Source organism: Cavia porcellus, unplaced genomic scaffold, assembly GCF_034190915.1.
Source record: "Cavia porcellus strain 051 isolate PalLab524CR breed Dunkin Hartley unplaced genomic scaffold, mCavPor4.1 scaffold_30, whole genome shotgun sequence".
Classification (NCBI taxonomy): domain Eukaryota; kingdom Metazoa; phylum Chordata; class Mammalia; order Rodentia; family Caviidae; genus Cavia; species Cavia porcellus.
In genome coordinates this window covers 17154771-17181259 of record NW_026947513.1, presented here as the reverse complement: position 1 = coordinate 17181259, position 26489 = coordinate 17154771, and the positions used below count along the sequence as shown (strand labels likewise).

The 26489-nt window shown below is 34.1% G+C and overlaps 1 pseudogene; it reads right to left on the bottom strand.

The window, feature by feature from the left end:
• Positions 1-515: 515 nt before the first annotated feature.
• The window catches only part of LOC100729271 (large ribosomal subunit protein uL30-like), a 154955-nt pseudogene continuing 128981 nt past the window's right edge, over positions 516-26489 (bottom strand).

Genomic DNA, 26489 nt, shown 5'->3' with positions numbered 1-26489 from the left:
AGCTTATTATACACTTTAGATATTAACCTATTACTAAATGTACTATTTTCAAATAGTTTTCCATAACTAGTAGGTTTTTCTCTTCTTTGTTTTGTTTTATTTTCTATGCAGATAATGATAAATTTGATCCAATTAAATTTTAGGTTTCCATTGGTTATACATTTGAAGTCTTATGCAAAAAATCATTACCCTGACCAATGTGATAGGCTGTTTTCCCAGTTCTTCCTCTGTACATTTTAAAGTTGCAGGCTTTACTCTTAACTCTTCAAATAGTTTAAAGTTTATTTTTAGAAGATGTGGGGGGAAAAAAAGGTCTGTTTCATTTTCATGCTTCTGTGATCCGTCCTCCTTGGTGCTCATAAATCTTAATCATCAGTTCGTTTGGATTATGAGACTGTCATAGAGGTGGTTGGGTTATGAGGATGCTGACCTTTTTGATGCATTAACCCATTGATAAGTGCATTGCTGACTAGACTATTAAGAGGTGGGACATGGTTGTCGGTAGTGGATCCTGGCTACATGAACTCAGCAACTGTATCTGGCTTTTTCCTCTCATGTTCTTTCACGCCTTCTGCTTCCCAGATGCCATGCGTTGAACAGCCGTCTTCTGCTGTGCCATTCCATGACTCCAGAGCCTTCAGACTGTAGACAGAATGTATGAGCAAAATAAACTTTTGCTTTAGGTTGTCACTGTTAAGTAGATCTCTTTTTAATGAGAAATCTGACAAATATGCCTATTATATTCATAGACTATAAACAGACCATAAGTGTACGAATTTATTCCTGAGCTGCTTCATCCATTCCATTGGTCTCTGTGTCAGTTTTTGTTGTCATAATTTTATACTGTATTTTCAAATCAGGTAATAACTCTTGCTTTGTTCCTCTGACACAAAATTGCTTGGGCAAGTCAATATTTTGTGGTTCCACATAATTTTTTTATTTTATGGAGACAAGATAAAAGAAGATTTAATAACAAAATAATAAAAGAATAACAATAGTTGATGCATTATACATGGTCTGATAAATTTTTATATTTTTTCCTACTTCTTTGAGAAAGTACACTATACTTTCTGCAGTGATCACTTGGTTTTTGTGTAGAGTGCCATTACCTAGTATCTCATAAATCACCACAACTGGTGGGAAAATAGATCCTTACATAGCTAGTAAGCTGAAGCTTACTACCATTTATAACCAGCTTCTGGCTGATTAACCCAGCTATTAGTAATTTCTCTAGTAATTTCTCCAGTTTTCTCTGAGGCAAGACAAAAGAATGCCTCCTGTACAGCGCCCCAAAATGTTGTTGTTGTCTGTGTTGGCCTCTCTTTTCTCACTATAGAAACCATGAACCCAGAGTAATTTTCTCTGTGATGCTATGCCAATGTGGAAGAGACACAGAGGAATCAAGTTGAACCATTCTTTTGTATTTATTTAGTTTTAATTTCGCATGGTCTACAGAAGTGTCTTAGTCTTATTAGCAGGTTTTGAGAACTTCACAAAACTGTTCTTGTCTGTGAATACTTGCAAACTTAAGTAAAGGAGGTACTAAAATATATAGCCTATTATGCTGACATCAACTAAGGTTCCATTTTTTAAATTAGTGTATTTTTACAGCACATGAAATTTAGCATGTCCTTAACATAGCCTGATGCTTCTTTTCCTCTTCTTCTCCATGCTTCCCTGCATCTCTAGACCCCTTTCCCCATTTTAATAATTATCATTATTATATTATTATTTATGTTAAGTTTGTAATATATAATATTTACATTCACTGTGTGCGTTTGGTACATGTAAGGGAAACATCTTAAATCATTAACATACTGAACTTCGTGGTTCAGGAACTTCAGGCTCCTTTCATAGTACAATTTTTATGTCCTTATATGATTTCCTGACTTCAGTAGTTATCATGATAGAATTGCAGAACTATAAAACCTACTTTCCAGCAAAGACTCTCCAAATCTGTATGTCCACGCAAATTGATATTTTTTTTTAATTAGGTGCTTCAACTGTTAGAACTTCTATGGTGTTTCAGAAGCTTATGTCCTGAAAAGTATTAAAGGTGATAAATATGTTATTTCCCAAGATGTTTCCTGGAGTGTGAATCCTTTCCAGTAGTGACCACTGTACATTTATGTGTACTCTATGTGTTTTTCCTTATTCAGTTGTGTGACATATTTAATGTTTTCTCTACCCTACTACTTTACTCCTTCTTTCCTAAAGGCTCATGACAGCTGAATAGCTATGTTGGTTTCTTGATTTTATCTCTATTTCTTGAACACGTAGAGGGCTAACACTCTTGTTGAATCTGGAAATTTTATTTATTTTAATTTTCTTTGTGCTTTGCCCACATATTTGTCTTTCTAACATGTTTCTAGCTTTTATTTCTTATGTGAAAATAGATTAATTCAGTTATTCTGAGTTTGACAAATTTAGGGTACTGTTCTAACAAACTCGTTCATCTTTTCTCTCCTAGAACATAAGTTCTCTGTAGAGCAACATATCAGGCTCGTACCCTGACTGTATAGCATCATCTTTCCTGAATCTGCTTTAGTATTTCTCATTTTCTATTCTCCTTTAGAATCCTAAATCCAAACACCCTGAACACGATCCAGAAAACTACAGCTACGCACACTGACTATGTCAAATTAAAACTCAAAATTAGTCTTTGTTTGCAATGAATATTCTGTCATCTCTCATGGATCAGTGCAGATAATCTGTAAACAACTGACCTAGTTGAGTCATTTATAAGGTTCAAAGTCTGACACAAAACCCAATTTTCATTCCACTAGCTCTTAAGATAGATGAGAGAGCTGAGACCAAGCTGAAGTTTCTGGGTTTGTCACTTCCAATGTGAGAAGCTTTATTCTTTTACCTGAGTGTGTTGAACAAATATGGATTATGATGATGTTTGTTGAGCCCTGTTTCCATTTGTTGGATTCATGTTAGATCTCTGCAACCCTGTCCTTGTTGAACCTCATAACCAATTTTTAGCTAGTAACAATTAAAAGAATTCCTCTACTTTCTACTACCTGTTAAAGAACATCTTGACATGACATATTTTTAATCTAGATGTTCAAAATTCATTTCTTTTAATTAGATATTTACTATCATCTATTTGCCTCTAAGATAATTTTCCCCTAATTTAAATGTTATCATTAATTACTTGTTTCCATTAACTCACTATTTCTGTTTTTAAATGAACTTTTAAAGGAAGTATTTTTTAATGTGAAGAAAAATGGCTTATCTTTTGGCTATTTGTTTTTTCTGAGCACCTCTAACTCTTCAGTTCCCTTTGTATCGTCCAATTCGGGCCTTTTAATATGTTTCTCTGTGTGATTTATAATAACTTCATTATACATGGGTGGCTCTCTATACTATCTTAGATAATGAAACCTAGAAAAACTGTCGGTTGTCTAAATGAAATTGAAATAATGTAGAAAGCAACTGAATATATGCAGACCATCTTGTCCTGGCACTAATATAGTTACAGCTAGCACTTCTGCCATTATAATTTCATAGTCTATGCGGAATGTAGCACATTTTCTCATTATAGTAAAAATGTAGCAAAAATTTTACCATTTTAACCATATTCAAATGTATAGCTTCATAATGTTAACTACATGCAGACTGATGTGAAACATTTCCAGAACTCTTGCATTCTGTAAATATGAAACTCTATAATCATTAAATAACAAATTCTTTTTCTCTCCCTGAAATTCTTGCATTCTCTCTCTAACTTCTGTGTCTCTGACTTTAACTGTTTCAGATATCCCACAGAAGTGCAATTGTGTGCTACTTGTCTTTTGTTAGTGACTTACTTCACCTTGAATTAGGTCTTCCGGCTTCATCCACATTGTAGCATGTGACAGAGTACCCTTAGCTTTAAATCTGAAAGAATCTCCCTGGTATGTGTATGACACATTTCGTTTATTGATTGTCAGCAGACATTTGTGTAGCTTGTACTTTTTGGTTATTTTGAATAGTGCAGCCGTGAACATGGGCATACAATTATCTCTTGAACATCCTGTTTTGAATCCTGAAATAGAGAAATAGAACCGATATTGTTGGATTGTATGGCAGTTATGTTTTTAAGTTTTTTGGGACCATAAAATTTCCAATTTCTATACCAATTTCATCATTCTATAGTCACATTAATAGTGTGTAAGTGTTCTAGTGTCTTGCCATTCTCACCAAAATTGTTATTTTCTGGTTTTTATAGTAGCCACACTGAATGGTGTGAAGGGGAACTTCGCAGTGGTTTTGCCTGTGTGTGGGGGACACTGAGCACCTTTTAAAATGTTTACTATCTGCACGTTTTATATGCAGAAACATTTATCCAGGTCTTTTTTCAACTTTTCACTGGGTTGTCCCTTACTTTTTGCTGTGCAGGGGTACACATTTTATGTATTCTAGACAATAATCCCTTGTCAGATTTTTGACTTGCAAACACATTCTCACAGTATATAGATTGCCTTTCATTCAATTGATTGCGTTCTTTGAAGCAAAATGTAGTTGTTTTGCCACATTTAAATTCCTGCTTCTCCAACTTAATTAGGTATATATAAAATGACAAATATTTTTCTGTCCAATGTTGCAAACCAATTCCTATTTACACCTTGCTTGCAAGGTCACACGAGACAGTTGAAGGCTGAACTGTGGCAGTTTACATGACCAAATTAGCATTAACCCAGATTATTGAATCCCAAGTGTTAAAACGTTTGATTGTCTTAGAAGTCCTTGTGTATTGGGACTCTTTATTTTGCATTTGCTAGAAACTGGACATCTTCTATTCACACTTGCACAATGCCTGCTTATATAAGCAATCCTAATATATGGACAAAACCATCAGAGGCTGCGGTGACCAATGTCAAACACAAAATTTACTCTCATTTACTAAAGCACATGATCTTCACTTCCAGCAATCATCCACCTCATCCCAGATAATTTGCTTATTGCAGTTTTTATTTTGTTTCAGGATTTTAAATACATATGCTTTTCAATGTAATGGCAAATCAACTTACTGAGAAGTAAGAGATTTGATAATAATTTCCTCTTTCCTACCCAGGCTTAGAACAAACTAAAAATTCAAATGAGAGGCAGAGAGATAAATACCAAAATGTCAACTTGCTGTAAATGAATGTTATGGAGAATGCAGCTTAGATTAGCACTCTAATAATTAACTCCTGAGCTCAGCATTCTAATAGTTTACAGCTGAGCTGTAGGTAACACAGCCCTTATGGATCCAGAAAGAAGAGAGGGGTCAAGGTATGGTGTATTTCTGTAAACTCATCTCTCAGGCTCATATAACTCACTTCATTTCTTCAAGATAAAGAGAGAGGACAGACATACTGAAGCCTTTCCACCTGAAAACATTTTCTTTGCCCTAATGGTATAGTTCATATAGTAAAGTGATTTTATTTTCATTATTTGGCTATAAGAAATAAGATAATCTTACACTAACAACAGTACAGGTAAACTTGGAGAAAATCATGCTCAATGAAATACCAGTCACTTTTCAATTCATAGAAACACAAAATAAAAAGGTAATTGCCAGAATTTGGGGAGAAAAAATGAGGAGCTATCATTTAGTGGATATAATCATTTATGGAAGGTCTCTTTCACAACAGTGTGCCTATTGTTATCAATGTTGATTTGCTCTTAAAAATTCTTGAGCAATGTCTCATGTTGAGGTTCTCATCAAAATTAAAAGAGAAGGAAAAGAACATCACTTTATATTCTCATAGTGGCAATGTACAAGCTTGAGCAAAACCAAATGTAGTACTGAGGAGCAGTGAAGTAACTAACATCTTACTGAAACCTCAACTGAATTAGAATTCTCTCAGTTACCGTTTGATAGATGTTTCTTTGTTGTGTAATAATATACAGGTACATGATATTGCACTGAAAAAAGGTATTTGGCACCAATGTGAACAATTATCAAGAGAGAAGTAGCATGTATAAAAACTAGTCCAGTTTGACTGATGGTCTGAAAAGAATGTTGGGTGGTAGTCAGAGAACACAGAGGACCCTAAAGAATGAGGATGACATCAGTAGTACATAAATACTACCATTCTGAGTCTGCATGATTGCCAAGCTTCGCAACTTCTTTAGTAGTTACTGTTTTTCTCACTGATGTGGTTTTAGTTAGCAAGACTCAACTGGAAGATCCATGGTGCATCATCTGTTCTTCTTGGGGGACCATTATAAGAACCCAGGGGATGTAATTTTTATTCCTTAAGATAAGATATTGAAAACTGGCTTGATTATCTAACTTCATAGCTCCTCTCTGCACTCGCTGTTGGTCGAGCTTACCCAAAGGAGTTGAAATGTGTACAAGAAATCTACATCATGCATATGAAATAGGATAAAAATACTCCATATGCAATGTATTAATCTGGTTTCTCATCACTGAGGTGCAATGTCTGACACTCACAGTTTTGGGAAGGAAAAGTTTAATTTGCTCACAGTTTCAGTTTTTATGATAGGCTAACTCCAAGGCAGAGACATCATGGTGGGAGGACTTGGAAGAGGAAATTTGCTAAGTCCCTAGCAGCTGAGAAGCAAACTGGGAAGCAGTACCAGAGAGGTAGGATCAAAAAGCCACACATAGTTCCCAAGGGCAGGCCTCCATCACTCACCCAGTTACACCCAGGAGTGTGTGCGAATCCCCTGGGTGGATCACAAAGCCAGTCAAATTGTTATCTGCCTTAAAACATGCAGCAAGTATGAATTGTGTCAATTGGATGGTGGAATCTTAGGAGCTTTTCTTTGTTAAATTGTATTTATTTCTGTAATATTCAATTATTTTTTAAACAGAAAATAAAAATTAATTTAAAAGTAAATAATTATTCCAATCAAACAAACAGATATTTAGCAAAGTATTTTGTATTTCTTTCAGAAAGTATCTGTTGACTATGCAAAATAACCTGATTGAGGTACCAGACACTAAACTGAGAAAGGGCAGTAAATAATTGCCCTTTTAAGGCATGTGTACAGATTCTTAGATATTCACGAGGGATTTTTTATGATAAGATGATTGTTAATATTACCAATTACAGTGATACTTTTATAATAGATATTTTAAGAATTCATTTATTAGTAACAATGAGCTCGGGTATATATATATATTTTTTCCCTAAGATAGGTAGATATATAGATAGCTATATTTGAAATATTTTGTGTGGACTATGAGTAAGTTGTTCATCTAGTGGCATTTACTTAGATTGTAAACACAAAGTCAATAAGACCTGAAAACTACAAAAGCCTATAAGAATATAAGTAGAAGACATATGACTTCAAAAGCAAATGGAAATAATTTGTGACACGTTGTGTATTTTGATCTCAGTACAACCAATGATTAAGTAGAGCCACATGCAACCTCAAGTAAATATAGAGACCAGGCCCTACAAAACATATTTTAGATAGAAGGTTATAATCCCACTGTAATATATATCAAAGTGACATCAAATCTTGCACTAAACTGATCTTTCTTTCAAAGTAAATTATCACTTTCATTGTTGTCTTGCTGTATTTGCTTTTGTCAGTAAACAGCTCCTGAGACGATGAATTGGAATTCCCACTGAAGAATGTTTTAAGAACAAAGGTAGAAGCAAAATAAAAGAAATGTCACATTTATACCATTTGTCTTCAAGAAAAACTTCCGGTAAAAAAAAAAACTGTTAATGAATTCAACAAAGTAAATGTTTTTATCAAGTATTCCCTACAGTTCTTGTGGCAAACACAAACTTCAAAATAAGATGTGAGCCCACATTCAGGATTCTGTACTTCACAAGTCCTACAAAAGATTTCTTTTAAAAGGATTCCATTGACAAATCCAGCATAGCAGGTTGCTCTTATAAATTAGAATACAGTGTTACATAACTTAATTTTTTTTATTTAAAGAGAGAAGAAAAAAAAAGGACATAGAAAAAACAATGCAATAAAAGTGTACAAATAATACAGTATTTCTAGAAAAAAATATATACAGTACGAAATCACCAGTTAATAGGTTACATATTATCTTCCCAGAAAGTTGTCCATATCACTAAATTAAAGCATATAAAGTGAACATTCATACAGTGATATTGGAGACAGTTCCATTCAATGATCCAACAAAAGCTCAGTTATATGGTTTTCCATCCTACACACTCGAACATACCTGTGGTTATGCCCCTTAGTCCACCTTCCTTTCCTCTCTTTTTTACAGTAACAATTAGACTTTTAGGGTTTTATTACTCTCACGGTTCTTATTACTTTTTTAAAGAGAATAAAAACAAATGTGACTAAGCAAAACAGAGTCAGTTCGAACAGAAGGGTGGGCATAGCACGTGATGCAAAAACAGAATACCAGGTGATTAAAAGTGGTTACCATTGTGCCTCTTGCTATTTTTAAATTGAGTTGTCTATATCATCAGGTATAATAGAATTGATCGTAAAAGTACAGAACAAAACCAATAAAACCTACACTGAGGACCTTACAGGACTTCAAAAAAAAAGGGGTAATAGTCAATCCATATTGGGCATCATAGTATATCTTATTGCCTTCAAAGTGATTGCCTATACCCTCAACTTGATACTATCAAACAAAATAGAATACATAATAATCAGACAGAACAAGATGGGGAGAGCAATACTGGGGTTCAAGTCAGGTTACTAGGACAACAAAAATGTTACTATAATGTGTCCCGTTATTTTTTAATTTAGTTTTCCCTTAATTAAAAAAATGAGAGAAAATAGATTAATTTAAAAATAGGGGTGAGATTGAGATAAGAGAGGACATTGTAACAGAACAACACAGGGCAGAACCGAACCATTCCAGCATCATTGTGTTTCACCACCAGATAATCTAACACAATAGTAGTCGTCATAGTGCCTCTTTCCTTAAATTATTTGAGTGTACCTTCGCATGCTATAATATCAAGCGTATCTAGACAGTGTGAAGCCTTTCAAGAGAATGCAAGAATTAAAGGGTATTTAGAACCTGTTAATAGAAAACAAACAATGGTTTCTATATTATCTCTTTGCCTATAAAGAATTTTGTTTATACTATAGCACATAGTGAAATATAGTAAAAACCAGTGGATACCGATGTACTACAGCTTGATGGGACTTCAAAACAAGACGATATTAAATCAGCACTAGCTTTTATGATGTGTTGCTTTCTTCAAAATAGCTATTCGTGCTATCATAGATACTAAAATTGAACAACCCAGGTTAAAACCATTGCGGTTAATGAGTGAAAACATTATATGGCTTCAAACCAAATGATTGGGAATCATGATTACCACATACTTCTATGTATTCTTATCATTTCTTACACTAGGGAAACTATTCAGTATTTATACATGTGAGTTTGATTTATTTCACTTATGAGTACGGTCTCAAGCTGCGTCCGTTTATTTATAAATGTCTCAATGCAGTCATTATTTATAGCTGAGTAGTACTCCATTGTATAAAAATACCACTACTTTTTTATCCATTCCTCAGTCGATGGACACTTAGGTTGTTTCCAAGATCTGGCTATTATAAATTGTGCTGCTATAAACATGGGTGCACATATATGTTTACTAAGGGTGCAGAATGTCATCAGAATAAGGCCTAAAGTGCCTTGGAAGTCAAGGGACCCCTTCTGACCTTCAGGAGTTTTCTTTTTCAATACTGGTCCTTGAATCTAGAGCTTTCACATGGACATACCATTCCAGCAATTTTTTTTTTTTCATTTCAATACACGGTCTTGCTAAGTCAATAAATTGCCCTGGCTGAGCTTGAATTTACAATCCTCCTGCCTCAAGATTTGGAATTACAGGCTTACACAACCACATGTGGCTCCCTTCAGCATTTTTAAACTCCCAGTAGTGGGACTTTATTGTTCAACAGTTCGATCTCTGGCTTAGTACGTTTGTTGTTGCTGTTGTTATTTCCCACCATTCTGTTTAAACTCTTGTTCACATTTGTTGAGACTTCCTGTTTCCCAAATGAGACCAACAGGGAAATCTACCTTTTCTGATCTCTATCTGAGAAGTCTGGAGGTTTGAGGGTACCACACCTTCACTTGTCAGTCTGGGACAATGTTCTAGGCAGTGATGACAAAAGAGTGCACTAAACTACTTTCTTTTTTTTGTTAAAGGGTAAGGCTAAATGTAACAAAACAAAACAAAGCAGATGAGAAGACAACAATGTAAGTGACACAGATTTCAAAGCAAGGCAACATGAGACCTACAGTGACTACCATAATGAATGTTATTTTCTTCTACATGGTTGTCTATATCTTCACACATAATGAATTCATACAAATTCATATTCAAACAGAATAGTATAAAACTGATCAGAACAGAGTAAAGAAGGTGTTACATGCTTTCAAAACAATAGGGAAATCAACAATGGCTGCCATAATGTCTCTTGTCTCTTCAAAATAACTATCCATACCTTCATGTATGTTGATATTAAACAATACAAAACAAACTAAAACTACTCTAAATAAAGAATAGAGGCATTCCTGAATATCACAGCAGGATGATACAGAATCAGCAATGGATACCATAATGTCTCTTTTTCTTCTAAGTAGCTATTCATTTCATCACGTGTAGTATAATCGATATTCGAAAACTATTTAGAAGTACTAGGTATGTGTAAGCCTCTACATGTACACCTACCCTTTCTGAATTAGAGGGAAAAACAAAACAGATTACTAGAAAAATAAGAAACAAAAAAGACAAATAAAACTGCTTACTAATTGAACAGCAAAAGCAGGTAACTTTTCTCAGCCTTTCACCCTAAATGTAAATCTTAAGGATTTGTGCAGTTGTATGTGCCTGTCCCCTACATTCTCTTCTTTGTGAAGCACTCAAAAATCCAGGGCTTGCTATCACTCAAGTGTCTTAGAATTGACTAAATATAATATTGTTAGTTTCTTATGATATGAATCTTAAATTTCTCCATAAAAATCCATACGCCAAAGATTTGATCACCAACCTATGCTGCTTTTGGGAGGGTGTGGAACCTTCAGGAGTTAGCGCCCAGTGAAATGATGTTAGGTAACTAAGGGCATGATTTTGAGAGGATTTTGGAATCTTTGGGGTCTTTCTATGTCTATCTCTCCCACTTTTCTGCTGCCAGTGAGGAACAGACCTCCTCTGTTATGTATGCCCAAATGATATACTATGTTGCCAGGGGTCCCAAGGCAATGGGGCCAAGCAACTATGAACTACAATTACGAGGGAAAATAAACTTTCTATCCCTTAAGTTATTGGTGTTCAGATATTTGATCATGATAACAGAAATCATACTAACAAATAATTGATTCAGTGGCTATTGGTAAGATATGAACGAAAAGTCCTTGCAACCTTGAATATTTGTTAAATAATCCTATTATATTGAATATTGATAAGGGTATATTTTAGTACATTTATTAATTTCTTTTCCTAAGCTGTGTGACTTTCATCTCTGAACATCAAAACTTGTCCAAAGAACTTTATGAAGTGATCATAGAAAGTTAAAAGTACATCCAGTGCCAGTTCCAAAACTACTGATTCATCTTTCAATATGTCATTCTTTTGCAAAAAAAAAAAATCCTAAGAAAAAGAAGAAAGAGCAAAGCTTCTCTCCTTCTTTCACCTTGGTTATTTCCCTAGCTTATTTTAGACTTTGTTCAAATACTATATCTAGAATGCCTTGCAGCAGACTGGCTTTTAGGAAATAAGTGAGCATGTTTAGTAGGATAATGCAGTTAAAATTTCATATACAAAGAATATTTTTCAGCATATCCACAAGTAAGTTGAGATTTTGCACCAACCATTCTTAGTGATGACTTTGTCCTAACCTGATATGAAAGAAGAGAAAAAGATGAGTTGTTTTTACACTTTCTTTCTTCTTTTACTTTGTCTACCTCTCCTTTTCTTTCTATCTTGCTGTGCTTTGAATGTTTGCAGGCATCCAACCCTCATCTGCCTAACTCACTAATCACTAATCACTAATGCGATGATATTTGTGTATGTGTGTAGGGAGGAGATGATTGGATCATGAGGATAGAGATCCTTCATGAATAGAATTTGCATCCTTATAAAAGAGTTCCCAGAAGGTTCTGTCACATTCTGTATTGGTCAGTTTTCCCTTTTCTAGGACACAGTAACTGACACTCTCAACTAAAATTCTGAGTTTATTTAATTCAAGTTTTCAGAAGATTTAGTTTATGATTGACCGGTTACAAAATCGGTGTAGCAAAGAGTTTAGTGAAGTGGAACTATTTATTTCATGTGATTTTGTTTCACGCAGAAACAAAACACAGGAGAAGAAAGCCAGAGAGAGATATACCCTCCAAAACCATGCAGCAGTGACCCAGCTCCACCGGGGCCCCATATCTTAATTGCATATCTATATTAGCACATCAATACACTGATGGATAAAATACCCCCATGAGCCATTCCTCCCTGGATCCTTCCTTTTCTCTTTTCTGGATGCCAGCACTGGGCAACTTTCTGCCACAATGCTTTCCTTCCATTCAGTTTCTATGCATCTGTACCCAGATGACCATGGACTGAAATTTCAAGACATGAGCCAAATTAATTGTGAGTATCAGAATTTTTGCTCCAGTGATAGGAAAGCTGGTTGATACAGGAAATTGGTTATCAGAGATTTGGGGTCATTGTTGTAACTGAACCTAACAAGGTGGTTTGGAAGCTTTTGGAATGAGTTTGTGAGAGGAGCTTGGAAATGATTAGCATTGAAGGAATGATTAGCACAGAGGAAGCTTAGAATGGAAGACATTAAATCCCTGACTTACAAACACCTTGGTTGTGAATTTCCACAGATACCATGGGACCTCATTTTATAAACATTTACAGAAGTGAACAAATTATGCAAGTAGCTCATGTGTCTGCCACGTATTTTCATAGTTGTGCTGTTGTGTACTTACTATGTAATGTGAAAGTTTATAGTTATTCAGTGCTCAGTCATGGCCAGGATCTGCAGAAGCATGAGAAACAGCCGTGGTGATGTGGAGGGGACTTCTCAGAAGTACAAGCAATAACTGTGGAGAGAAAAGGGGAAATAATTGAGAGATTGAACTAAGGCAAAAGGATGACAGAAGTTGTTTGTTCTTATTGCTCTTCTACTGTTTATGTCAGGTATTATACTCTATCATCATTTAAGATTGTTGTAAAAGCAGTGTAATTACAATGCTTGTGTTGTGGTTCTTTTTCTATGCTTTTCACTGCTTATTTGCATCAAAGATGTATAAGTCTCACTTTTTTAAGACTTAAAAACAAATCCATTTTACAAATGTTCCTGTACAATGAAACTTATTTGTAGGTCAGGGACTTACAGAAAGTGATAGATGATTCCAGTCAGTGTTCAGAAAACCAGAATTTTGCTGAAATTATGCATAGTAAAAGCCAGGCTCACAAAGTTGCAATTGTGAAGAAGATCTCTATTGGCAATGCGACTAGAGAGGATGCATTTTATATTCTGACAAGGAATTTGTCTACATCTTGCCAGTATCATAAGACTTTGCAGGAATTGATCTAACAGAGAAAAATTTAAGATATTAAGGTTATAGAATTTGCATTATTGGTTGTTTTTAACTGGATTGATAGTGAGATTAAGGCAAAACGCAGGGCAAAAAATTTTAAAACTTAAATTTTGGCCCAAAAGGAATCTCAGGGAAAGTCAGAACAAAAGTGGAGATAGTTGCCGAATAGATTAGTACCAATAAAATGCAACCAAATACTTTGCAGTAAAAAATGCTTTGAGGGCTTCTCACGAAATGACCAAACCCTACCCATTATAGTTCAAGTGTGTTACAAATGTCAAATTCCTCTGAAACCTTTAACTTTGAGAAGAAAGCCCTGGGATGCCTGCTTACTTGTGGCCTGCCATTAAAGCATTTCCCTAAGGTTAGCTTTTCAGACACTTAAAAGTTTTTATTGCCATTGTTAAAGTTTTTAAGGCTATTGCTCCAGCATTGGTAACAGGCCTTGACATTGTTCACATGTTGATAATAATGTTTTAGGTATGTAGAATGTGAGTTGTGAGCTCAATGAGCTTCTACCTGATTTCTACGAAATGCCTGCGAGCTTAAGCAAGGTGCCCTTGAGAGGACAATATATGAATCTGTGAGAATAAGGTCACAGATGCACAGGGAATGCTAAGAAGTTGAAAATGTCAGAAACATGAAATGTCTGCAAAGGAAAGATGTAGGCAGTGGAGCCAGTCCAGGAGAGAAGCTATTAGACTACAGCAACAGGATTCCTGAAGCCCTTTGGAATTTACATCTGGCCACATCTTAGCATGGGTTCAAGACATAGAGTAATAGGATTTAACGTTTTACCTCCTAGTTTTCATTCTTCTTTGGTCCATTTGTTTCCTATTCCCTCACTGGCTCCCTTAGAATAGAAATATTATTGTACAGAGGCTCACATTTAAGACTTTGCATTGGGTATCAGAGGTGACTTTGGATTTGTTGATTTTTAGAAGTGGATTCAATGTGGTTTGTGTCAGATAAATATGAACCTTTGAGAGTCATAGGTAGAAGATTATGGTTCAGATCAAAATGTTCCTCTCAAATATCATGTATTGAGAAATAGGACCTAGCCAGATGATTGAAAAGTGAAAGTGCTATTTTTAGCTTAAAGAGAAAAAGGAAAAAAATAGAAAAATCTAGTATAAAATAAAGCAAAATGACAACATCAACAATAAAAACTACAATCTATATACATTTTCAAAACAAGATGATAGGAATTTAACAATAGTTGTTATCTCCAAATAGTTGCATATTATTATCTCCAAAATAGTTTCTCAGGTTACCAGATACAGGAATAAAATAAAGCAGTAAACTAGAACAACACAAGACAGAAAGAAATTTCACATGTTTCCATAATGCATATAGTATGGGTAATGCTATAAACCTGGTATTCAGACTACCAGCTTTAGTCCTGCAAAGTCAGTCAAACAATACAAGCATTAAGTTATTTTTTTTACTTCAATTGTTATCATCTCAGCTTCAGTTTCTCTGAATCAGCCAGTTGTTTACTGGATGGTGGGAGGGTGAGGGGCTGGGGAATTGGGAGTTGAGGGTGTCGCTCTTTTTGTTTCCCAGTCCATGCACCAGCTGGCTCACAAGAAGGAATAGTTTGGCTGCTTGAATCTCTTTTCATTCCCCATGTCTGCCCCTGGCTCGTGAGGAGTGGTATTTTCAACAGTGGATTAATCCATCAACAAGTTCATAACCAAATCTGCTATTGGAATGTATAACTTGGTGTCAAGAGCTGTGGCATTGCAGGTATGCCTCTAGAGGACATAACTGCCTCCTGGTTTCTCTTTTCTTTCTCTGTTTCTGAATTCCATGAGGTGAACAACATCTTCTACTACACTCTTTCACCATTTCTATCTTGGAACCTGCCTACCGTGAATTAAAACACCCAAGATGTGGCACAAATTATACCCTTTTTCTTAAAATTGTAGATGTCACATATAATGTTCCAGAAACAGGAAAACTCAATAGTGCATAGATAACAAAGGTAGAGTGAGAGCAGTGTTGTTTTATTGCAACTGGACCATCTTCCCCTGTGAACATTCTGACCACGTACATCCATATTCAGAAGGAAACCAGAGCTGCTGCTGTTTCTCTCCCAAGAGATTGCTTTTGCAAAGGGTGTCAGAGAGGATGAATCACTCTAAAGACTGATTTCGCATACTCTCTGGCTAACTGCATTTGCTAATGCACTCATCAATATACCTATGTCTATGGAGCACAGTAGAGGGCAAATTTGTCTTTGTCATTATACAGCCAAAGGACTCTTTCAAAGTATCTCTGGAAATTAATTAGACTGAAATTTTATCCATAAAACAAAAGTACCAGCTACCAAGCATAGAGATCTGAAAGAGAGAAACTCTTCATGTTCAGCTCAAGTTATTCATATCTGTGTGGATGCGATAATGATAGTTCATTATTATTTCCAATCCTACAGTAGTCAAAGAACTAAAATGAATACTTAACCATTACTGACTGTTGCTATAAATTTTATGTTATAGAAATATCATCATACTCAGCTTAAAAGACTTAGAAGTGAATTTTTAAAAATTGAGTCAGACAGATTATAGAAGATCTTAGATGTGTCTGGTAAAGTGCACTGAAACCTACATGAAAATATGTCTTACTAAGGAACTCTCCTGCACTGTTGGTGGGAGTGTAGACTAGTGCAACTATTGTGGAGGTCAGTCTGGAGATTTCTCAGAAAGCTGGGACTGGAAGCCACATTTGAACCAGCTATTCCACTTCTAGGCAGATTCCCAGAAGAACTGAAAGCATCATACCACAGTGATACATGTGAACCCATGTTTATAGCAGCACAATTTGTAATAGCCAGATCTTGGAAACAACTTAAGTGTCCATCGACTGAAGAATGGATAAAAAAGTTGTGGTATTTTTATACAATGGAGTACTACTCAGCTATAAAGAATGACCGCATTGAAACATTTATAAATAAATGGATGCAGCTTGAGACCATACTCATAAGTGAAATAAATCAAACTCACATGTATACATACCAAAGAGTTTCCCTAGTGTAAGAAATCATAAGAATACATAAAAATATGTGGTAATCATGATTCCCAATCATATTGGTTTGAAGCCATATAATGTTTTCACTCATTAACTGCAATGGTTTTATCCTGGGTTGTTCAATTTTAGTATCTGTGATGGTACGAATAGCTATTTTGAAGAAACCAACACATCATAAAAGCTAGTGCTGATTTAATATCATCTTGTTTTGAAGTTCCATCAAGCTGTAGTATATCAGTTTCCATTGGTTTTAACATGTCGTATCTTACTATACTGTACTGTATGCAATAATATAAAAATTTTTATATGCAAAGAGATAATATAGAAACCATTGTTCTTTTCTGTTAACTGGTTCTAAATACCCTGCAATTCTTTCATTCTCTTGAATGGCTTCACACTGTTTTGATATGCTTGATGCTATAGTACATGAAATTATACTCAAATATTTCAAGGAAAGAAACACTATGGTATCTACTATTATGTTAGATTATCTGGTGGTGAAACACAATGATACTTAAATTGTTCAGTCCTGACCTGCGTTGTTCTGTTACAATGTCCTCTTTTATCTCAAACTCTCCCCTTTTTTAATTAATCTATTTTTTTCTCATTTTTTTAATTAAGGGAAAACTAAATTAAATAGCGGTATATACTATAGTAACATTTTTTGTTTTCCTATTAACCTGATTTGAACTCCAGTATTGCTCTCCCCATCTCATTCTGTCTGATTATACAATATTCTATTTTGTTTGATAGCATCAAGCTCGAGGGTATAGGCAACCACTTTGAAGGCAATAAGATTTACGATGATGCCCATTATGGCTTGACTATTATCTTCTTTTGAAGTCCTGTAAGGTCTCCAGTGTAGATTTTATTGGTTCTGTTCTGTACTGTTTTGATCGATTCTATTATACCTGATGATATAGGCAACTTTTTAAAAAAAATAACAAGAGGCACAATGGTAACCATTTTTGATCACCTGATATTCTATTTTTTCATCATGTACTATGCCCATCCTTCTGTTCTAACCAACTCTGTTTTGTTTAGTCACAGTAGGTTTTATTCTCTTTAAAAAAAAAAAAGTAATCAGAACTGTGGGAGTAAAAAATCCCAAAAAGTGTAACTGTTATTGTTAAAAAGAGAGGAAAGGAAGGTGGTCTAAGGGATATAACTGCATGTATGTTTGAGTGTGTATGATGGAAAACCATATTACTGAGCTTTTGTTGGATCATCGAATGGAACTCTCCGCAATCTCACTGTATGAATGTCCACTTTATATGCTTTAATTTTGTAATTTGGACAACTGTTTCTAGAATGACGGTGTACAGCCTATTAACAAGTGATTTCTTAATGTATAAATTTTTTTTCTTGAAATCCTGTATTATTTGTACCCTTTTACTGCTTTGTTTTTTATTTCCTATCTTTTTTCTCTTTAAAGAAAAAAAAGAAAAAAAAAAGAAAATATGTCTTACTATTGTAGCCTCAACAATCACGATGTAAAAACATAATATGTAATTAAAATAATTTGATATTGGAAGTATGTAATCTTTCTGTATGTTGGTATTTTAACAAATAAAAATGTTCAAGAATATACAACATGAGGCATTTTTTTACTTCAAAACTATTCATCCCTTATTTCTCACTGAGCAGTATGATTTCTGGAGTGACAACATAAAATTTTATAAAAATAAGATTAGAGTAATTGAATAGATCTCCACTACTTAACTAAATTTAATAATGGTCCTTTTGATTGTGCACTGTTTACAGAATTTGGGCCCATTAAGAAGATACAACTGACTTTATTTCCTACTTGGAAGATGATGTAGACTTTGATATAATGTACATAAGAGAGAAAACTAGACTTAACTTATGGAAAGAAGTTATACATTCTTCAACAGATTGAATATTGACTATTTTGTAGGCAAAATTTTCTTATGTAAAAGAAAAAATATGAGTGTGTCATCTGTATATTAATATATAATATAATATGTGATTGTTAGATATCTTAATTAGAAGAATAAGGAATATGCAAGATCTATAATGTCCAAGTGTTTGATAATTGTGATGATTTTTCTGTACATGATTAAATTCTGTGTCTGATAAAACTAGGTATTTTCTCATGAAAATCTCAACTAGTTTTTACAAACCCTATCTGAGGACAGGTCTCAGAATTCCAGCTGATTAAAAATAAATATTGCAGAATAACATTGGAAGTCAGATGGCAATGCATGAGTGTAATGATCGATACCCTGGGAGACTGAGGCAAGAGACATCTAAGTGTGAGTACAGCTGGGGCAAACTTGTGACATACTGTGATCTTCTCTAAAAATATAAAAAGTTTTTGGATTTGATCCTCCGTAAGAAAAACCAAGCCAAGACAAAATAATCAACCAATCAAACAAACAAACAAACAAACAAAAACCCAATGTTGGTAAAATGAATATTTCTTGATATACATAAAAGCATGTTTTAAAATCTGCTTTGAGAAACAAATCATTTAGGTTTAACTTGATGCTCTTTATAATTCACAGCACTTGAATTTTCCACATTTCTTTGTGGCCAGTATTTCTAGCATTTCCAAATAAGAAATTTAACTTTTACTTACTTAATAAAAATAAAGCTCAATATGAATGACACACATTAAGTTCATTCTCGAGTGGGTTTGCATGAAAATTAATACTTTTCTAAGAATGGAGTAAATTGCAAATCAGTATGGAAAAGATATAGGTAGAGTAATACTAGATAAATAAACATTTTATAAAAAGTATTCTATCTGTAATTAGAACTGCTACATACCAAGCACTGAGGAAGGCACAATGGACAATAGAAATTAAATTTAACAGCGAAAACCTAGTGTCAGTGAGTTTAAATATTCACTAGTATTACAAATTAATATCATTCTTTAACATTATTCAAAATAATAAATTTAGTGCAGTGATTAAATAAAATATTTTCTGCTCAATAGAAACAATGGAGAAAGAAGACAAAGAAATCATGTTGTCAAGGTATTGGAAAGACGGGAAAAAAATCTGTCACTCCAGTGTTATCTGCCTCTAACAATTTCTTTTCAAGGATGGGAATGAAAAATGAGTCAAATTTCAGATAAACCAATATTGGACTTTTGGTAAGCACCTGTCACTAAATTAGCCTCTAAAACTTATAGTTGAACTTTATGAAAAAGGCAACTATTCCAGAGCAGTTCATTAGGTTATCAGAAGTAAGTAAGTAGTAATGATTGCAGAATCTGTTGGACAAAAATTCAACAGAAATATTATCTACGTAGAAAAACATAAAAATAGTTTTAGAGTTACCAAAAAGTACTGAATAATGAGAAGAAAAACAGTGATATTAAAGACTGTGTTTTGACATTTCAAACAAAGAAACAATAAGGGCAAAGACCAATAAGTGAAGTAGAAAGAATAAAATAAAGTTTCAAATGAGTTAAAATTAGTAATAGTAGCTTAAGCAGGATGTGGTGAAGGAAAGATGGAGAGATGGTTAATGGGGTGTAGTTTTACAGGAAGAATAACTTTTAATGTTCTATAACACCATGTAACAACTGATTGGCAATAACTAATTGAACATGTCAAAATAATCAATGGCATGGAAATTGGATATTCCTTACACAAAGAAATGATGTATTTCTAAAGCAATAGATATACCCATTATCTAATCTGATCATCATATATTATGCACAATATATAAATGTGTAAATACTATGCCAAATAAAAACATATTTCAAAATATTACACATAAAATACATATAAATAAAATATTTCACCAACAAATAGATATTGTAGTGTTAGATGAAAAAACAAGCTCAATTATATCCTGTTAATAAGAAATACACCTAAAGGTCAAGAACAAAAAAAGGTGAAAATAAAGAAAAAAAAGCAATTCATTCTATCTATATTAGTAAGTTAAAAGTCTACCTATATTAATAAAACTCTTCATAAAGTGCAATATACTAAAAGTTAGAATGTGCAAATTACCGTAAACATAGCCTTAAAATATACCAAATCCACCAAATCAAAAAAGGTCTATTAGGATACATTATCAAAATAACTATTATTATGACAAGTTTCAAAAGTTAGATTTTAGTATTTTGTAGAACAATAATCAGCCAGATAAAATTTTGGCAAACATATGAAACATTTGCATATATTTACAGCAAGTTTTATTTAAAGGGCATATAAAAACAATGCACAAAATAGTGAAGAAAGAACACTTTTCTTGATTAGGTATACAAACAATTCATAAACTCTTAATGACATAGTAGCCCATAAAGAAAATATAAAACTTTAAAATGCTTTTAAAGTATCTCAGGAAACATGTTCTAAACATAATGCAGAAGTGTTAGAGACCAATAATAGAAAAATACATTGCACTCTCAATCCAGGGAAATAGGGCTGCATGAGGTGAGTTCCAGCACACCAGTGCAGGCCTGTGGACAGTTTAAGATCATCTGTCTCAGTGATTAAGTGTCTGCCTAGCTTCCAGACACACTAGACTAGGCTTGGGAGGTTTCATAGGCAGTGGTTAGGAGCCCATTCAGCTTCCTGGAACACTGGAGGTGGCATGGGAGGTCCTGTGGACATGACTGGACCACAATCAGCAAGCTCCATTCAGTCCCAGAAGCTGAGGGCATAGGAGATGAATTTCAACATGCCCAGGTGAAGCTTTGAAACATCACTTGAGACACAGAAATATAGGAAGGGGATAAGACAAAAGTCCAAAATGCAATCTCAAACCTCCAGCCCATCTGAAGAGAGCCTAGGAGCCATGTACATAGAAGAAAATACATGCCATACATCTGAAATAAAGAAGCAAATCCAGGAAGTTTTAAAGGAATTCAACTTAGAAATGATCTCCCAGGTAAAAGAAGAAATGATAAAGGTAATGAAAGAAATGCTGAACACATCTAAAGAAGACACAGTTAAAAAATGAGAAGAACAAAACAAAAAGTAGAATCCTTGGATGAATAATGTAAAAACAAACAGAATACATGAAGCAGATTCAAAGAGATATACAGGAAATCAAAAATTCCATTGAAAGTTGTCAAAACTGCCTCAATGAAAGTGAAGATAGAATTTCAGACCTCAAAGACAAGATTGCAGCTAATGAACCAATAAGAAAAGATCTTTTAAAAATAACAAAAAATCAGGAAATAACAATTCATCAACTACAAGATGATTCAAAGAAATACAACATAATACTGATAGGGATAAATGAAAAAAGAAGGAGACAACACAAATGATATCCAGAGGTTATTTACAGAAGCAATAGCCAAAAATTTCCCAAACATGAGAATAGAAACTGACATTAGGATTACTGAAGCATATAGAACTCCAAATAGCCATAATCAAAATAAAACTACACTCAGACATATAATAATCACTGTCCCAGAAATCCCAACATAACAATAGAATATTAAAAGCTGCTAGAGAGAAAAGACAGATCACTATAAAGGAAAACCTATCAGAATCACAGAAGACTTATCAACGCAAACAATTAAGTCAAGAAGAGCACTAAGCGAAGTATTTCAGTCCTAAAGAAAAATGACTTCCAACCTAGACTGATGTACCCTGAAAAACTGTCCTTCAAAACAGAGGGAGAAATAAGATACTTCCATGACAAAAAACAGCTCAAGAACTTCATGATCAACAAACCAACCCTGCAAAGAATACTGAAAGATAGTCTAGAAACACATAGGAAAAGAACACTAAGCAAGACAGACAATTAAACAGGATGGAAAGATAAATAAGTAACACCAGAAAGATAATATGTCAACAATAAGCCAATATATATCAGTAATAACCATTAATGTAAATGGTCTCAATTCATCAACTAAAAGAAATGGACTGGCAGATGGATCAAGAAACAACATCCAACCACATGCTGTCTGCAAGAAACCCATCTAACCCAAAAGGATACTCATAGACTGAAAGTCAAAGGATGGAAAACAAACTTCATCCAACATGAACCAAAAAAAAAGTGGGGGTAGCTATTTTGTTGGCAGATAATGTGAACTTCAAACCAAGAATGATCCTAAGAGACAAAGAAGTTCACTACATTCTGGTTAGGGGAAAACTTTAAAGACGAAGAGATAACTATCCTAAATATATATGCACCAATTTCCAGAGCACCCACTTATATAAAACAAGTATTAACAGAAATGCAAAATCAAATTAACAATAACACAATTTTAACAGGAGATCTTAACACAGCATTGACACTAAGGGACAGATCAACCAGACAGAAAATCAGCAAAGAAATAACAGAACTGAGTCACATCTGTGAATAAATGGACTTGATAGACATACACAGAGTGTTGCACCCAATAACATTACAATATACATTCTTCTCAGCAGTACATGGGACATTCTATAAAATAGTCTATATATTATCCCACAGAACATATTTAAGTAAATGCAAAAGAATTTAAATTATCCCATGCATGTTATTGGATCATAGCACCATGAAACTAGAAATTAATGATAAAAGAAACTGCAAAAACCTCACAAACACATGGAAAGTGAACAATACACTCTTGAACAATCAGTAGGTCACAAGGGAAATTAAATAAGAAATTAAACAATACCTACAAGCAAATGAAAACACAAATACAACTTACCAGAATCTGTAGGATGCAATGAAATCAGTCCTCAAAGAAAAATTTATTGCACTGAGCTCCCATATGGGGAAAAGCGAATGAACAGAAATAACCACATGATGCTGCACTTCAAACATCTAGAAAAAGAAGAGCAAGTGAAGCCCAAAGCCAAAAGAAGGGAGGAAATTATAAAAATCAAATCAGAAATGAATGCAATAGAGACTATGAAAACAATTCAATCAGTGAATCAAAGAGTTGTCTCTTTGAAAGAATAAATAAAATTGATGAGCCCCTCACCAGCCTTATTTTAAAAAGGCAAGAAGTTCAAAATCATGCAATAAGGAATGAAAAAGTTGAAATCACTACAAACTCTGTGGAAATACAGAAGATCATCAACACTGATTTCAAAAAACTCTACTCTCATAGGTTCAATAACGCAGAAGAAATGAACAGCTTCCTATAAACTTATGAACTACCAAACCTGGGTCATGAAGATGTAAACTGCTGAATAACCCAATTTCTATTAATGAAATAAAAAATGTAATGAACCCCTTACCTACAAAGAAGAGCCCAGGCCCAGACGGATTCACCACAGAATTCTACAAGAAATACAAAGAAGACTTAATGTCAACACTCCTCAAACTCTTCAATGAACTCGAAGGGGAAGCAATTCTTCCTAAGTCATTCTTGGAAGTAAATATTACTCTAGTACTAAAACCTGTTAAAGACCCAACTAAAAAATAGAACTACAGGCCAATCTCCCTAATGAACACAGATGCAAAAATCCTCAATAAAATATTGGCAAATAGGATGCAGCAAATCATCAAGAAGATTATACACCACAACCAAGTAGGATTCATCCCAGGCATGCAGGGATGGTTCAACATACATAAATCAATAAATGTAATCCACCATATCAATAGAGCCAAAAGTACGAACCACATGATCATTTCTATAGATGCAGAAAAGGGTTCTATAGATGCAGAATAAGGTCCCACACTCATTCATGATAACCTTACAGAAAATTGGAATAGATTGTCTTTACCTCAATATGATAAAGGCCATCTATGACAAACCAACAGCCACCATCATATTGCATGGCCAAAAATTGAAGGCCTTCACCTTAAAATCAGGCACAAGACAAGGATGTCCCTAATCACCATTCCTATTCCACATAGTACTGGAAATTAGACAACAGAGAGAAATAAAAGGAGTAAGGAAAAGAAAAGAAGAAGTTAAATTATCATTAGTTGCAGACAATATGATACTCTACCTAGAAGATCCCCAAAACTCCATTGAAAGACTCCTAAATATGGTAAATAAATTCAGTAATGTATGATCTTATGACACATGAAATGAACAGATACTTTGAAGAAAAAGAGACACTAAAGTACCCAGTGCTGATCCTGGAGTGTCATAATGTGAAACTCAGCAATAGTATTATTCTTTGTTCACAGTGATATTAGCCTGTTGGGTTTGTTCAATCTCAACATAATTGAAGATATGGATAGCTGCATGTACATTTAAGTGTATAGGATTGATAACCACATTTTTAAGTTTTTGTTGGATAGTTGAACAGAGCTGGTTGCACTCTCACTGTCTGAATCCCCACTTTATATGCTCCACTTTAGTACTTTTTTCTTTGAAAGTATGTATTATTTCTACCCAATTTCCATTATGTTTAGTCTTTCTTTAAATAAAATTTAAAAAAAAAACTGAGAAAAAAAATTCAGCAATGTAGCTGCAAGCAAAGTCAATACTCAAAAATCAATACCATTCCTTTACACTAACAAAAAAATCACTGGGAGAGAAATAAGAGAAGCCACACCCTTCACACTAGCATCCAAAAAATGCAATACTTAGGAATTAATCTCAAGAAAGAAGTAAAAGATCTATACAGGGAAAATTATAATACCCTGAAAAATCGAAGAGGATCTCAGAAAATGGAAAGTCATCCCTTGTTCACGAATAGGAAGAATAATACTGTGAAAATGGCCATTCACCCAAAACTGTTAACAGATTTAATGCAATCCCAAAGAAAATATTATCAACATACCTCATGCACCTAAAGAAATCATTCTTACAATTCATCTGAAATCTGAAGAGACCTAGAATAGTAAAGGAAATTCTAAGCAGCAAAGGCAAGGCAAGAGGCATCACAATCCCTGACTTGACGTTATACTACAAATCTACTGTAATAAAAATCAACATGGAACAGGAATAAAAACAGATATAAAGATCAACTAAATAGATTAGAAGGCACAGCCACAGCTACAAACACACTCAACCACATTATCTCTGACAAAGGGGCCAAATATGTTTACTGGAAGAATGACAGTCTCTTTAATAAATGGTATTGGAAAATCTGGCTCTCCATATGCTGAAAATTAAAACTAGAACTAAGCCTATCACCATTACCAAACTGAAATCTAAATGGCTGAAAGATCTGAATACTAAAACGGAAACACTAAATCTGTTGGAAGACAAATTAGTTAAAAATCTTGAAGATAAGGGGTAGGTAGAGAATTCATGAACAGGAATCAAACTACACAGGAAATACTTCCAAGAATCAATAACTGAGATCACATCTTTTTTTAAAAATTTTATTTAAAAGGAAAAAGAGAAAAAACAAAGCGGTGTAAGGGTATAAGTAATACAGAACTACAAAAAAAAAAAAAAAAAAAACCAAAACAGTAAGAAATCACCAGTTAATAGATTACATATTATCAACTTAGAGATAGTTGCTCAAATCACAGTATGAAAGCATACAAAGTGGACATTCAAACAGTGAGATTGCAAACAGTTGTGTTCAATGATCCAACCAAAAACATTAATATGGTCAGCTATTTAACACCCCTAAACATTCTTGCTGTTGTATCTTTAGAGCTCTTTTTTCCCCCCTCTCTTTTTTACAACAAAATTTACACATTTTGGGTTTTATTACTCCTTAGTTCTTATTACTTTTGGGGGGGGGTGGAGAGAATAAAGTCAAATATGGCAAAACAAAGCTGTCAGTCAAAACCAAGGATAGACATAGCACATGGTGTAGAACAGAGTACAAGGTTATCAACAATGGTTATCAACAATGTTTCTAGTTTCCTTAAAAATAATTGTCTATCTCATTAGATAGTATAAAGTTGAACAAAACAGTAGAGAACAAGACCAATAAAACTTAAGCATTGTAAACATTACAGGACTTCCAAAGGAGACAAACCAGATAGTCAAACCAGAATGGGCATCTTAGTGAATCTTATTGCCTTCAAAGTAGTTGCCTATACCCTCAAACTTGATACTATTATACAGAATGGAACAAAGTCTAATCAGTCA